We start from the raw sequence: 16446 nt of genomic DNA, 5'->3' as shown, positions 1-16446 counted from the left end.
GATGGAGCTAGGTTACACATTGGGTGTTTTGTGGGTTTAGAAATACATTGACTTGAATCCAAGTAAACGATGCATCGGTTACAGGGAATGCCCTCGGGTGGCTGAGACATAGGAGTTCCTTGATAGGTAGTGCCGGGAATTGCTTTGGGGTGAAGGGATGCATTTGTCGTGGGTTGGTGTTTTGGGATGATTTAAGATGACACTTTGAGGTTGGGCATATAGTGGGTGAATGTTAGGGGTGCTGTTAAGTTTATTGTACGTTCTTTTTTCAGGGGTCGCACACCCCTTGTCTTCACCCCTTGCACTTGTACCCGGACCCACTGAAACTTGTTGCCACTGGTACTGGTGAGAAAGCTGTGGTGCTTTGTGTGGGCTTTCGTGTAGTGCTTCTTGCTCCCTAATATTCCGGGCGTTTGGACAGAGCCACTGTGTCGACTTTAGCCCAGTGCAGCGCCTCGTAACGCTCCTTGGCATGTCACCTTTTAAGCTGGAGGGGAGCAGCGGGCGCGCTCCGCGTAGAATGTCATCCTATCCTAGGGGTGACCTTTGCTGCTGTCCAGAGATGCACTCCCCCCACCACCGCCCCGCGGTTGGGAGGGCTCCGTGCACGCTCCGTCGCTGTCTGGGGCTCCATTTCTGCTATGCCCTTGATCTATCCTTGTATTCAGCTACGTGCTGTGCTGCACGCGCGCCGTGCAGTCCCTCACAGCAGTGGCCATCCTTGTGCTTAGTCATGCAGTGGAATCTGCTGCGCTCCTGGACTGGGGGATCCCCACAGCCGCCCCTCGGTGTGAGTCAGGTGCTCCCCCCCCCCCCCCCCACCATTACTCTGCAGTTCCTGCATGGAGGCTCGGTTGTCGGGAGCCCCTCCCCTCTCGGTGGAAGTGACATTGCTGCACACGCGCGGGGATCCTCAGCACTGCTGCTCACGGTGACGCTGCAGTGTGAGGGGCGCTGGCTTCACGGGGCCAGCCCCGCCGTGGTTAACATGTAGCCGTTGGTAAGCGTGGAGACCAGGCCTGCTTCTGCTCCTTGTGAATGCACGTCCGTTCTCTACGCCTCATGTGTTACATAATCGCAGAAGGAACTTGACCCAACTGGTGGTGTTTTTTAAGAAGTGGTTTTGACAGTTGCAGGTTTAGATCTGCAAATGGAGGAAGTGAGCGTGCTGCAAGGATGCTGAGGGCTGGCTATTCATTCGAGTTCTAAAAAGTTTCTTTTTATCCATGCGCTCAAATATGCCATGCTTTTGGTTTCTGTGCAACGGCTCCCTTCGTTAACATTTCTTCTCAGTTCACTGAAACGGCTTGGTGATTTGACGTCCTTTTATAATATAAACGGCATACATTGGTGAAAAAATCTCGGGCCACATGTACGACGGGTTTAGTGGTCTCAAACGGCGAATCGGGCCGTTTGCGACCGCTAAAGAGCCTTTTGGCATTTATTAACCCCGTTTTGTGAGTCGGTAACCTATTATCCACACTAAAAATATAGTTTGCAAATCATTATTAGGAAGGGGTGTGGCAAGGACATCCCTACCTAATAGTGAGTTACGGTGTGATGTGACTGTTTCACGCCCCTATTGCTGTCGCAAAACATTCAGTTTACCATCTGCTTCAAGTAGGTGGCATGCCAGTCGCAAATGGGAAGGAGTCTCCATGTGACTGGCAGGAAAAATGTTTTTAAGAGCAAGCAGTAGGCCCACGGACCACAGCCTTATCTTAAAAAATGAAACTGATAAACGTTTCTTTTAAAAGCGCATCCCGTTTATCCTTTAAAGAAAACGAGTTGGTTTAAAATAAACATTAACAAAAATTCCATTATTTAAGAGTGAATGCGGGCATGGTGGTCTGCTGTCCCCAGCAGGCAAACATCTGTCTTTAATGATTCGCAGTGGCACGCAAATTGCAACCCGTCTCATGAATATTGTTGAGGTAGGTCAATTGTGACCCCACTGGGAATTGCAAAATGTGTCTGAGATACATTAGTACATCGCATTTTGCAATTTCCTAATTGCGAGTCGCAATTAGGAATTCACAGAATGACTTGGTTACATGTGCCCCTAGTTTTCGCAGTGCACGCATATACACACAAGCCAGTCGATTTATGCACTTTGCCCATTTATCTCATGCTTCCTTTATTGTTTGGCATGATCTTATTTGGATATATTGGGGCTTGGCTAGCCACCCTGTCTGCTCACATAATCATGACCGACTGACAAGGCAGTGGCGTCACTAGGGTTGGTGTCACCCGGTGCGGGTAACTCATGGTGTCACCCCCCTCACGACTTACCGCATGGACCTCCTCCGCCCCGAGTCCGCCAGTGGACACAGTTGGCAAATAACGGGACCATACAGTATCCTTAGTAACGTTTGTAAATGTAGGTCCTGTATTTACAAAATGTGCCTGTTAACAGTGTGATAATGATTCATTAATCGGGTTGTACAGTAGGCTACCTGCTAGTCAACAGTTTATTGGAATTTATAATATCATAGGTATGGTACTTTTTACTGGTGTGGTGTTCCCACTATCCAGCAACACAATATATCAGTGGTCGAAGTGGGGGAAAAAAGTAGGGCACTGTGGGCGGAGAATCAGAGGGCGGGAATAACCCAAGGATTGGATCAGTGGGCAGAGCCAGAGGCGTGGCCAGAATGCGCAAACATCCCAATTTTTTATATTTGTTTGGTTTCACTGCCCAGTTTTATCAACCAATGGATACACATGATTATTTAAGGTTATAATGAGTTATTGACAGTAAAATGTGTTCACAAAGTGTGATATGCTTCTAATCACAGAATGTCCCCAAATAGGATAAAATGTGGAAGCACAAGCCATTTGTCTCAGAGCCATGGAGTTTCTGTCATCAGCACTTCTCCCTTTTACAAAACAGCAGTTCAAACATGAATGGCTAAAAATCCTAGTTTGAAAATGTTTTCTAAATAATAATGGCTCTGCCATATTTGCCTCATAATGCAAGATCTGCAGCATGATCTGACCATTTAAACTAATAAATTGTTTGTAGCTCAAACGTATCAAAAGTTAATAAAAAATGTGACTTGTGTTGCTGCGGAGTAGATGACAGTTAATAGCTCACTGTTCTATGTTAGGATTTTAACTTATAAACTGCAAGCAACAAAAGGATCTGACAAAAGCAGTAGCCTACTGGCCTATTTACATTATGTGCACTTTGTGATCTGCATGTTACATGTTCTTTGCAGCAGGTACATTAACCCTCTGAGCTACCTTTCCATTAGACAAAATTCCGATCTCTCTCTAGGAAGAACATTAATCACCAGAGTCATCATGACATTTTTATTGTTACCAAAAATTACTGGAGGCAGCAAGCGCTTTTAGAACCAAAATATACTTGCAAAAATGATGCCTCCACCTAAATTGATCACCTGGTGCGGTCACCCCAGTTGCACCGCCCTAGAGCTGGCCCTTCTCAAGGGTCCTGTGATCTCAGTGACAGGGTCACTGTTCTAGGGTGTACTGCTTCATAGGCCTGCCTGCGAGACTGGAGGTGAACTTCAGTATGAATAGTGGTGGACAAGCCTTGAAGGTTAACCTACCCTTGTCATGCTAGGGTCCACCTGCTGGTGCTACGACACCGGGGCTTCTAATGTCTTGCGAAGCCTTCTAAGGTCTAGCATGAGATAGTGGTCTGGCGGACTGGTTATCAAGGCTGAACCTGGTTCCCCAGTTCCAAATTCAGCAGCTCTGGCCATAGTGCCACATCCTCTCCCCCTCTGAACACCATACTGCCCCACTGAGAGAAACTCAGACTGCCTTTAACTACAACCCAATTGTTGCCAGCTATAAACACCTGGATGCGGCTCAATTTAAATTGCGCACTGGGCAAGAGCAATATGTGGCCTACAAGAAAAAAGTGACAGCATCCTGGAAAAAGCAAACATTCATAGGGAATGCAAAATTTTGCAGACCATGTGAAATGTAAGCAGGAACAACATGGTCACCTTAACACTTTTACACTCACTGTTCTGAAATCAGTGAGTGCTTTTGCCTGAAAAGTTAAGGACATGACAACAGGGCCCTGAATGGACCCATTTCAATGCCATTGCTTATATCCTTACAAAACGTAAGCAGTATGGTAAAAAAAGACAACATCCCTAGATACAGAGCAGCAGTACACATTTTGTTTTTCAATCCTCACATTGCCGTACCTTCAGGATTGGTGCACTAGTTCCAAGCCCAGGGAAAACAAAGCCAAGACAACAAAAATAGCGCTTCACTGGCAAACTCTGTAAAAGTGGCGCTAATGTGTTTGGGTGTGAATAAAATCAATCTGGACAGTTTGCTACCACTCTGACTTACTTTATTTAGTTATTTATTTTTCCTATTTTTAAACTTTTAATCCCGATGCTGAATTTTGGAATTAAATGTCAGAAAAATACGACATTGATTTCCAGCAAAAGTGATTTTTCTTTTTTGGATCCATTTCACAGGGAAGCAAATAAAAGAGAGGAGACAGTGCGCACAGGCACCTCCTCCTCCTCCTAAAAGGTTAGGTTGCTCTGCGCACACCAGCCATGTTGGTGTCACCCCATGTGAGGGTGTCACCCGGTGCGGTCCGCACCCCCATAGTGACGCCGCTGTGACAAGGCACTTGTGGTGGTTCTGCTAAGGTTTCTTGTAGAGCGCATTATTCCCATGCATCCCCCCCCCATCTTAGGTAATCTTGTGCTCTTTGGTACAGCACAAGATTTTAAGGACCTGTATGTCAATCATAGAGCCCTGTAAAATTGTAGGTTGAACTTCATATATTCTAGAATTAAACATTGCACGGCTAGGCATATACGCCATTCTACTGAAACCTGTCTCGTAACCTAAGCTAAGGTGTTGTGACATTTCAAACTGTCAAATGTCCTGAAAGTGAGATGGCTCCCCTTGCCACCAGCATTAATAGTTCAAAAATGTGGAGCTTCAGGTAATTTGCATTAATCCACTTCTGGTCTGTTTGCATTTGTAGACTGAATTATGGACGTAGCCCATGCCAAGGCTTATACATCGGGCGTGAGGCTGGGCTGTGAGTCGATGTCAGATTGATTCTTTTTATAGTCCGTGGCCCCTAGGCAGCAGTCACTGTTAAATTGCTATTTTGTTTCAACTAAATGTTAGCTCACTCTGGCAGTGCCTTATACATGTTCACATTTTATTATGTATAACACAGATTCATGTTTAACACCTCAGATTACAGATGCCAAGACCTTTAATGCATATTTCCCAGCACTTTATGCAGTAACACCACACTTACTGAAAAATATTTATTCACAACTGCTTTTTTTTTTTTTTTTAATCTGTTTTCAGTTAACACAGACCTACACCATGTAAATCACATTTTGTATCCGCCATCATTGGTTGGTCCCTTAGTAGACTGTGTATATAGTAGTACAAATGCAACCAGGACGTATATGCGTCTCTGGCGGTGACCAGCATGTGTTCACACTAAACTTATATACGCCTCACATGTTAATATCTTGTATTGTCTGCAGTTACTCAGTATCTATGTGTATCTTTAGTCAACTCAGTAAATGCTGACTGTGTAGCAGTCTGCTAACAGGGGAGACTGGTAATAATGAAACAGGACAAAGTAAAAACATAATGGGTGGGTGTGTTGACCTGGAGCGCTTCCTGGTCCCCCATGTCAATGTATCACCTCTGGTTTAGTTTGTGAGGATACTCTGGTGTATGCTCTATAACCCGCAAAATGTGATGCCAGTGTGTGCTCATCTGCTATGGACCCTCAACTACATCGGTCAGGGCCCATAGTCCCTTCCCCGCCCCCCAACCCCGTTGCGCGCGCTGGGATGCTGTCATTTTTTCGGGCAGGGTGTCTACCTCGGTGTTTAGTGTTTGGCAGCTCAATCAATATTGTGTCCCAGCTTGGAGCAATTGGGGTCTTGCGAATGCCCAGTGTCCTCCAGATGTAGCGTAACTCTTTCCGCTTTAGCCCATGTCAGCAGAGAGGACCTCCGAGTCTATATGTGAGAGGGCTCAGAGGCCTTCCATCTCTTGGTGATCCGCCTCTTAGTTATTGCTAGTCCTAAATCTAGGAAGCAAGAGGTCCTCTTATGTGATTTTTTTTATTTTTTTTTATTTTTTAAACTTCTATGGTAAAGATGTTGGCTATAGGCCTCCCACTTCAGGTGAAGGGTGCATTCCGTGCAGTGGGAGAGGGCATCTGCCACCTCACTCCAGTGTTCCTGAAGGCATGGGCACTCCATAACCTGTGCAGCAAGTCTGGATCTAAAAGGTGGAAGCGGGGACTGGTGGCATCAACATGATTGAAATATCAGTTAATTTTAGCCTAAGTGAGTGATTCCCTCTGCATAATATAGTATTGTATCTGGGGGAAGCGCATATTCCTGGGGATATGTACAGGACCCTCAATACAGACATTCATTCGGGGTCTCTGAGTGGGCTGGTTCAGGCCCCCCTCCCAGCGGAGTCTATATGGTGTCCGTGTGATTGCGGTGTGCTGCCTAAGGGAAGCGGAAAACCACTGAGTGAGATGTCTACCTCTCCCCATCACATGTAAGTACTGGATTGTGAGATGCATTAGGGGCTCACTGGTCATGTCTCCCCATTTAGTAGCTAGGCCTGCCAAGAGAAAACGGTGCAGCAAGAATTGGCCTGGGTGTAGCCCATCTCCCTCGACTAGTATAGCATACGGTATTAGGGAATCCTCCTTGTAAAAGTCTCACATGTCTTGAACCCCCGCCAACCATGTAGTTCAACCACCGGGGTTGTGGCGCATCCCCTATGTGTGCCCTCCAGCGGCAAATCAGACGCATATAGTTTTGTGCTCCGGGTGATGTATAAGCTCCTGTGATAACATCTGTATGCCACATTGAACAGTAGAGGCTCTGGTGTCTTTGCACAAGAATGTAACCACTTAGGGTAGCTAGGGACCATGGCGGTTGTATGGTTGCTGTGTCACATAGCTGGCAATCGGCCAGCCATCTAGCCACCCATTCCAGCTGCGCCGCTAGATAGTACTGTTCCATGTTTGATGCCGCTAGGTCTCCTTGGTCTGTAGGCAGGTAGAGTTTCTTGCTAGCCAACCGGTGACGAGAATTACCCCAGATGAAGTCTTTGATTGTCTTCTTGAGGGCTATAAAGAAGGGCGGGAGGGCGTATAAGGGTACATTTACAAAGTAGTATAGGGATCGTGGTAGGATCACCATTTTTGTGAGAGCCAACCGGCCTGTTACTGATAGTGGGAGCATGCCTCAAATGGACATTTGGAAGCAGACCGCTGTGAACACTCTGCCCAGATTGCCGTCCAGCAAGTCTGCCTGCTGTCTATATATCCGTATGCCCAGGTAGCAGAAGCTATCAGACGGCCACTGTACGCAGACCCCATCAAGTATATACTTTGGGTCCAGACATTTGCTGTTAAATGGATATAAGCATGACTTTGCTGCTTTAACTCTGTGCCTCGACAGTACAGTGAAGTGTCCTAGGATGTGCACTAGTTGTGGAGGGTTCGATCGGATATCTCTGATTTACACCAGGATATCATCAGCAATATCATCCACATACAATGAAATCGTGTGTACCTTCACCAAGTGGGATATCCCAGTCTGCGCCAGCGCAGATGGCCCTCGCTAGAGGTTCGACGGCTAGGGAAAAAGAGCGGAGACAGCAGGCATCCTTGCCTGCTTCCTCTTCCCAACAAGATTGGCTCAGATATATATGGGCCTGTTCTCACCAGTACTGTCTGCTCCCTGTACAACAGCATAACCAAGTGGATGAACGTGTCGCCAAGGTCATATTGGGCTAGTGCGGTGAACAGAAATTTCTGTTCCAGTGCGTCGAAGGCCTTCTCCAGGTGTAATAATAAACATCCTGAGTATGGCCAACGGCATGCTGAGTATGTGGCGACTGGGGAAAAAAAACGCCTCTGTTTTAAGGAGCTACTACAAGGGGGCGCAAACCTGTTTTGATTCGCAAGGACTAGGGTTGGGACTATGGGTGTCAGTCGGTCTGCTAGGATTTTCGCCAGCACCTTATAGTCCATGTTCAGTAGAGCCAGTGGTCTGTAAGAGCCCTGGCCTGTGGGGTACCTGTCTGGTTTTAGCAGTGACACTAGGCTTACTTCACGCATCAAAGAGGGGAGTTCCAACTCTTCTAGTGCTGCGGTATAAAGGGTGTGTAGGCACAGGACCAGTGTTGCAGAGTATGGTTTATAATATTTGGCTGGAAGCCCGTCTGGCACAGAGGGTGTTACCTGCTTGGATTACCTGAGGTAGGGTTACTGAATCTATAAATGTGTTCAGCCGCTGTCCAATACAGTGCCCAAAGGATTGGTAAAGTGCTGCTTAATGTCACATCATTACTGTATGTATTTCGTGTTGCATGTGCCCCATTACGTCGCTCAGCCCACATCTAGGGTGGTGAGCTTGTTTCTGGTGCAAGAGCATGCCAGCATCTGACCGGCACTGACGCATGCGTGCAGAGTGCGTCACGTAATTGTGGCACCTCGTCTAGTCGCCGGGTGTCCCCCTGTGTTTGTTGTTGCATTGGTTTTGTATTGCAGGAGTTTGCGCTCTATTCTACTGATTAATTCGCTCAGTTTTCTGCGAATGTTCAAGGTAAGTGTAAGACTATGCCTCCTAGTAGTTACTTTAGAAGCGTACCATTCTAGGAGTGTGTCGCGGGTGGAGTTGTCATTCACCTAAGGAGCTCCCTCCAAAAAGGGAAGCAAGGTGTGCGGCCCCACAATGCAATCCAATCTTGCATGCAGGCCATGTACGTGGGAGTAGAATGAGTTAATGCATGCATTTGGGTTGCGGGTACACCATATATCAGCCAGGGACCAGTGGGCCGGCCACGTAGTCGGCGCTTGTGCATTTGACCCGGCTGTGGTGCTCGTCGGGGGTGGGAACAATCGATCCAGTGCCGCATCTAATACCAAATTGAAGTTTCCACCAATCAGCCAGGGATTTCCACTCCAACGGGTCAAGACGTCCTTCAGTTTAGGAAGGAATGAGTTTTGCTCTACATTGGGGGTCAAAAATGGATCCGATGAGGAGACTTTGGCCATTTAGTCTGCCCTTTGTAAATGCGTATCTGCCTTGCGCATCGGCCTCTACCTCCTCCACCACATATGGAATCCCTAACCATACCAAGTCCCCTCTAGCCTGGGGGAATAGTTAATGCTATATACCTGTCCTCATCGGCGGAGGCGATCTGCCTCTATTTGAGTCAGATGGGTTTCTTGTAGGAGACCTATGCTGGTGGAGGTATGCTTTAAGTATAGATATTTGGAATATCTACTTGCAGGCATATGTATTCCTCACATTCCATGTGGTGGTGATCGCATGCGTCATGCTGAGGGCATGTTGCACCTACAGCAGTATTAAAGTATGCATGCATAGTGGGGGACCAGGCGATTAGTCAGTGCTCTGTGGTGTTTCAAAAGAAAATATTGGAATTGAAGTGCAACTTGCACATCCGTATGAGGGCCAACTTGCACAACCGTATGAGGGTGTACTAGCAACAGGAGTTTGCCCAAATATGGTTACTACTGTGCGAGTTGGTGTCTGGCTACAGGTGTCGCGTGCAGTGTACTACTGGTGTCAGTATTAAACCCCCACCACCCCGGTTCTCTTCTAAGGTGTTTCCCATAGTCTAGTGCTTCTGTGTGCGCACCATCAGGAAGAGGGGAGCGCCATGTATATACCATGCCCTGATCAACCCCCCCCCCCCCTCCCCCAAGCAGAAAGCAACCCTCACCCCTGTGTGGCATATATTGTATGGGGTGCCTAGCTTGGGATCACTCCATTACTACGTTTGCGAATTGTGATACTGTTCACTTTTCTGTTTTCTTGTGTCCACTCAAATTATATAGTCTGTTTGCGGCGTGACAACTGGCAAGCGCGGCGGCCCAGTTCTCCAGACCAGTGGAATCCTCTTCGCTCTGTGATCTGGCAGACTATGCCTCTTTGTCTGATTCCCTGTGTCATGGCTCTGATTGCTGCCGCTACAGGGAGGTTTTCTCCTCCGTCAATATTTGCTCCACAACCTCTGACGGCAGGGCGACCCAGGCCTCCACCGCTGCCTCTGCGTTGGCCCGTTCTGCCTTGCTGGCGTATCGTTGGTTCATTAGGTGACTTGGGTCCCGTTGCTGAGCCAGCTTCTTCCAACCAGTCTCGGGCATCTGATGGTGTATCAAAGAAGCGAGTGGTGCCTTCGCCACCACCCGCAGTTGAGCCGAGAACAGCAGGGAATAAACCAGGTCTAATTCTCTGTGCTGGCATTTCACTGCACTGGAAGACTCCCTTTCGTTTCTGCACCTGCACTGTGTAGTTACGGAGCAGCATAATTAAGGCATTTTGGATCCTGATGTCCTTTAACTTGCATGTTTCCCTCAGGACTATATCTGTCTCTGTAGCTCAGCATTCTGAATAGGCAGTGGTCTGTGGGCCGGTACCCTGTGTGTTCAATCTACCATGACAGTTCTCCAGTAGGAGATCCCTCAACCAGTGCTCAACATAATCCACCGGATCCTGTCCCTCACATTCTGGGAGGTCCACCACCCTCACATTGTTGCGGCATGAGCACCCTTCTGCGTCCTCCAGCCTGTCTTCCAAGGTGTTCACCTGATCTAGTAGGTCCTGCAATGCTGCTGCATGACTGTGGGCTGCTGGTTGTAGATTCGTTAGCGCAAGTTCACTAGCATGAACTTTTTCAGCTAGTTTACAGTGGTCGGCCCTCAGGAGTGTTAAGTCAGATGTGACTTTGCCGATTATAGACTCCAGCCAGGGATGTGCGTGTTTCGTCTAGTGCGGCTCCTATTTTCTCAACTGCTGCTAGGACAGAGTCCAATTTAGTGGCCAGTGCTGAGTGTGGGGTGTCTGGTTCTGTTGCCCACTGCATGCGATTCCTCACTCACATCCAAGTGTATTACTGACTGCTAAGCGTTCGATTGCAAACACCCCATGGCCAGTTTTTTACCCCGGAGGCATATAAGTGCTATGATCGGCACAGCGCCAGCTATCACTGGCTGTACTGTCCCTGACCAGGTTCCGTGTCGGATAGTTTCCAGCAGCTAACTGCTGTCCCTTCAGTTGCCAGCACAGGTTAATGACCGCTCGAGTGTCTATGTGGCAGTGTGTGATTTTTATCTTGGTGCTTGCTCCCTGTAGCATATCCTCTGCCACGCTGTCATCTGCGGTGAGTTGCTAGTATGGCCTGACCAACATGGAAGCTGCTTGCTTTGTGGCTGGAGTGCAATTAGGGCTGCCCCTGGTCTGTCATGTGTCTCATCCGTTCAAGGTAGTGCCACATCAGCTCTCCTCCGTTTCAGTTGACTCCGCACGCGGCGAGGCTATGGGCATGTGGCAACTTTCATGTTTGGGCCTCTTTTTTTTTTTAATGTAAAAGGGAGGGACTTGATGTGCTTCTCCATTGTGGGAGCTCCGCTATTAAGTGGCGTAGGACCGATTAGATCTCCGGGCCCCAACCAGCTCAGTTAGGCCCCAGCAGTTGACTGCATGTTGCAGTGCCTGTCTCTGCATACCGGGGTGCTACCTGCCGCGTAGCACGCAACAATCTGTTCTCAGCAGTGCACCTAACAGTGCATTTATGAGCCTCTCCAATCCGAAAGCAGGAGGTAGATGGTCTTCTGTGGTCCCACTGCTTCCGCGCTACTCGTGTACCATTGCGCTGGGGCCTAGGCCTGATTCGATCCCTGGGCTCACCGATGCACACTGGCCGAAGCAATCCTCCACACAGCTAGGGCTTACCTTAATACCTTTGCCTTGCTGTGGTCTTTGGTACGTGGCTGCCTCTTTCTCCCCAGTCAGACGCAGCAGGCTGTGGGTGCAGGCCTCCGGGGACACTCTCCTCACTTTAGTGCTGGGCTGCAGCCGGCAGCCCAGGCTCCCACACTCGCCGCAATGCTCTGTTCTACCCAGGCTGTTTTCCACCTCATGCCTTTGATGGGGGGGCCTCTACGGACTGCTCCCCTATCTTCATGGTCAGGGCAGCAAGTTTGCCTCACACATCCCTATCTGGTCAGCACCCAGCTCAAGGCACGTTCTCCTTGCCCCAGTCTTGGCTGTCTGATGGGCTCATTGTAGTGGGTCCACTGGGGCTTTTGCCTCCTTTTCGCAGTCTGTACTTAATTTAGAGGCCGACTCTGCAAAGTCTCACTGCGTTAGCACAGGCCCCAGCAGTCCAGCATGGGCAGCGGCCACTCGTTTTAGTCTTGCAGCAAACAGGCAGTCGCAGTCGCATCACTCTCCAGGTTTCAGTGCGCTGAGCACTAGGAAAGATCCGGCACCTGTTGGCGCTATATTTATATGTACACGGGATTAATCCGGATAACAAGGTATGGATGCGGAGCCATATTAGATTACGTCTGCCATCTTGGCTAGCTAGCCACGCCGCTTCACAACTGCTGCTTCCCGAAAGTAGTCTGCCTTGAATGTCGGACTGCAATCAATGCTTTTTCTAGCAGTTTGCTTATGTTTAAAACATTACTTTGTATTTGATAAAGTGCCAACATTTACAGATGTCTGATTTTTAAGTTAATATTGGCCTTTTTTTAAAGTGACTGCGTATTGATTGAATTTAAATAGTTTGTGCATTTAAGTTCTGACTTGAAATGAAATCACATCTTTTCTTATAGATTGGCGTATGTGAAATGTGTATTTAAGCGAGGGCAGGTATGTTCTCTATCATAATGCCTTGGAATATCTTATCTAGGATTTCTCTAAAGTATGTGGCATTTTAAAAACAATTGTCAATATGATATTGACACTACATGTAGTGAGCCTATTCCATCACATAAACTTAGAAGCAACACATTGGTGGTTTTGCATTAGTCTCATCGGATTTTCTTGCATATTATTTTGATGTATCACATGTTACATTTCACTCTGGTAAGCCCGTAGTAATGGATGGATTGTAAAACATCAGCAGTTTCCGTTGCCACATCTTGTGGTTCTGTTACTAGATCTTAAGCTGTTCTGTTCTGATAGTTGAGATTTCTAAACCGCATAACATATTCCCAGAGGGATGTTGCTGAACTGAACAAAAAGCAAAAACTAGGCTAAACTGAAGAAACATGGCTGCATGGTCAGAACAGAAATTGAGTAATCAGAGTAAAAAAACAGGGCTCTTTGCAGCTGCCCCCCAACACTTTTAACTCCTGTTTGTCTACTGGGTGCTGGTGTTTTGACTGACATTGCACTCAAGGCTGCTAACCAGGCACCAGTGTTCTCTCAAACTGTTGTGTGAATTGGTGACCCCCAATTGGCAAGGATTTTACTCCCTTATAAATCCCTAGTATTTTGTATGAGTGGTACCCAGGGCATGGGTGGTAAAGGGGTCGCCAGAATTTGTGGCACGGATTGTGTCACCCTGAGTGACCCAAGTAACTTTACTGACAGCAGATCTGCTATTGCAGACTGCAGGAGCAGGGCAAACTGCATGTGCTGAACTGTGCCCTCACCATGTGTGGCACAGGCAATACACTACATTCAATATGTCTGTCACCCCTAAAGAAGGGCTCCTGAGCCCAGGAGGCAGGCTGCAGCATACAGTGTACGAAGTGTGTAGGAATGTAAGTGCAAGCTTATGTCTCTATAGTGCCTTTACCATTCAAGGACACTAAGTGATAGACGGTCAATAGGATAACATGGGCTGGCAAACCCGAGGTTGGCAGCTCAATTATGGTAACGCCTAAAGGTCATGTTTGGTATCAATGTGCCTTCTCACCCCTTGCACATCTTGTGCCAGGAGCAATGTGGCATGCATCCAGGCAGCAACTTAGAGGTTGCACACCTGGTTGCCCCAGCCTTCCCTGTCCTCTGGCTGGTCTTGTGTTTCTTGCGCCTGCTGCCACCCAAGACCGGATTCTGACCTCCTGCCAGTTAGTGTGATCACTCCTAGGCATCAGAAACAAAAACTTGGACCAGAAGGAGGTCATACCTCTATCCTCCCAAGCAGACTAATGAAGTGGTATATCAAGGAGGGGAGCTTCAAAGGCTGCACCGCCTCTGATCTGTATGAGGGCTGACTCCCAGATGAGGAACGGCCCTCCCCCTGCCCCAGGCACATTTGCAAACAGACCGGTGTGAAATAGCCATGGAGGTCCCCCCCCCCCCCCCTCCCCCTTCCCCTGCCAGAAGGTTAGCCACAATTCCAGGGTGAACAGTCATCTGTATATTCAAATTAGATTTCTGTCATCTTTAGAAGTGGCAGAATAGTGTTCTGGATAGCAAAGGTGACACACACACGCCCCCAGATGTGGTCACCTCTGGGGTGGATTAGTTGCAGGAACTAGCTGCCCATTGGCTGCTAGCTTCGCACCCCAAACTTCCTAAATCTAGGATTTAAGGGACTCCCTGACCCCAGAACCACATGCATCAAGGAAGGACCTAGAAGAGACCCATGTTGGTGACAAAGCAAAAGAGGGATACTTTGTCATTGTAGTAACCGACTGGGAACTGTGTGATTGAGCCTTGTCCTTGGTTAAAACTGAGCACTTTCTGGCTGAGGGACCACTGTGCAAGCCTGAAGCACCCTCTGGCTCCTTTGGTCTAGAGGCACTAGTCCCCTGCAAACTGCAGGTAGAACGCTCCGAATTCGCAGATTTGCTGGCCATAGAGCACTGAGGAATTGTGCAAATCCAGACAGACCAGTGCATTGTGGGAACTGTATTTCTGCCTTCCAACAAGTTACAGGTAGCTACGTCATTCCCCAGGACCGCTGGATGTCGAGGTTACATTTTGCACTACTTACCGCAGCCAAGGTTTGTTGGTTGCCAGTCCGGCAACTGACACTTTCATTGTATGCTGCATTAAGAGGAATTCCATCTGACGTCCGCAACCACTCCGTTGTCTTCTACCTCACAGCATCGTTTCAAGTGATGGAAGCAGCTCCTGTTCAGCCCCATGTACAGCCAAGACAACTCTGCGCCTGGGCCAGGTAAAATTGAACGGACTGTGGCTTGATCTCACCCCCCCCCCCCCCATTACCCTGAAAATGTAACTTTGCAGTCAATGGGGAAAAAACACTGTTGACAATCGGTCACTTGCAGGTAGAGATGTGCAACTCTACCTGTAAGTCACCTACTGTCACTAGTGGATTTTCTCATTGACTGCAATGTTAAAGTTTCCTTGTAATAGAATTTTTTTTTTTCCTTATTACTTTTAAAACCAATGACTCTGGTTATATGTATGCTATGTTCATTTTGCTGTCTATAATAAGATAAAAATGATCTCTATTTATAAAGTTGTGTCTGATTTCTCCAGAGTCGTGTCAGTTACTTATCGTTTAAGTTGGTACTCTGAAATGCTTAACACATGTTCTCTAGTAAAGCCTGACTGCTCTTTGCCACTCTACCAGGGCTGAGCTAAGTGTTTTAGTGTGAATTCATGGGGCCATCTTTTGGGTACTGTGCAAGTATTACATGGTATCACATGGTGAGGACTAACCCCCCCACCCCCCCAACCACCTCACCGCAATAATCCACTTTCCTACATTTAATCTGGATATAGACAAGTTTTCACTTTCAACTCTGATCTTGGCCATTAGATGCTGATTTAGTGGAAGAGTGTCCAGTAAACAGACGCAAAATGGACGAAGAAACACCCATCCATTTTTGCCTTATGGGTGCACTTTGATGAAATCATTGCCAGGTTAGCAAATCGAAGTACTCTGGCTTTTCCATAAAAGGCAAATGTGTTTTTTTGTTTTTTTGTTTTTGTTTTGTCGTTGTTGGTTTGTTTGGTAATGGGGCCAGTGTTCTTAGCTGATGTAGGTTTATGACAGTTTTTTCAAGATGGCTCCCCTGCGAACGGGTAGCGAGTGGAAAGGTTTAAGGCTGGCTACACTGACCCTATCTTTAGTAGATTGTAGATCCTGCAAGTAGCAATATTTTCAGTGCTCTGTAGACAAATGTGAAAATGTAGTTGGCCATGCCTACTTTTCGGAAATTCCCTTAGTCTAGCCAACCTATAATAATTGCTTGAATGAGGTCCTGTGATGTTGGATAGGTATGTATTTAAAGATCCTTGCAATGAGCACATAATTCCATAGTAATTTCCACAAACTGCATTTACCTGCTCTCATGAAGAGACCACTGTTTTCCCTATATTCCCTGCAGATTTATTTGCTGTGGGAAGTGCCGCTAACCCGTAGGCCACCATGTTTTTTTATTTTTTTCGTTTTTTTGTTTTTTTTTCCATATTGAGCCTGCCTTCCCAAATGGGTAAACTGTTTTTATTCCTATTTAACTTCAGGCAGTGGTCCTGAATCCAAACCGTTACAGTTGTTAGACACCCCAATAGGTCTCCTCTTACTGTTTTGTGCTATAGATATAGTTGGTTTACTATAGTCCGTGTAGGATGTAATCTCGAAATCCCCAAACTTTTTGCCAAAGGTATCATGTAGACACAAAAAAGT

General features: G+C 47.3%; 1 protein-coding gene across 1 annotated transcript in view; it reads left to right on the top strand.

Annotated features, from left to right (window-relative positions):
• Positions 1–16446, top strand: part of GPI (glucose-6-phosphate isomerase) — a 111740-nt gene that overhangs the window by 755 nt on the left and 94539 nt on the right. The gene's annotated exons all lie outside the window — the stretch shown is intronic.

Source organism: Triturus cristatus, chromosome 12 (assembly GCF_964204655.1).
Source record: "Triturus cristatus chromosome 12, aTriCri1.1, whole genome shotgun sequence".
Classification (NCBI taxonomy): domain Eukaryota; kingdom Metazoa; phylum Chordata; class Amphibia; order Caudata; family Salamandridae; genus Triturus; species Triturus cristatus.
This window is presented reverse-complemented; position numbering and strand designations above follow the sequence as displayed.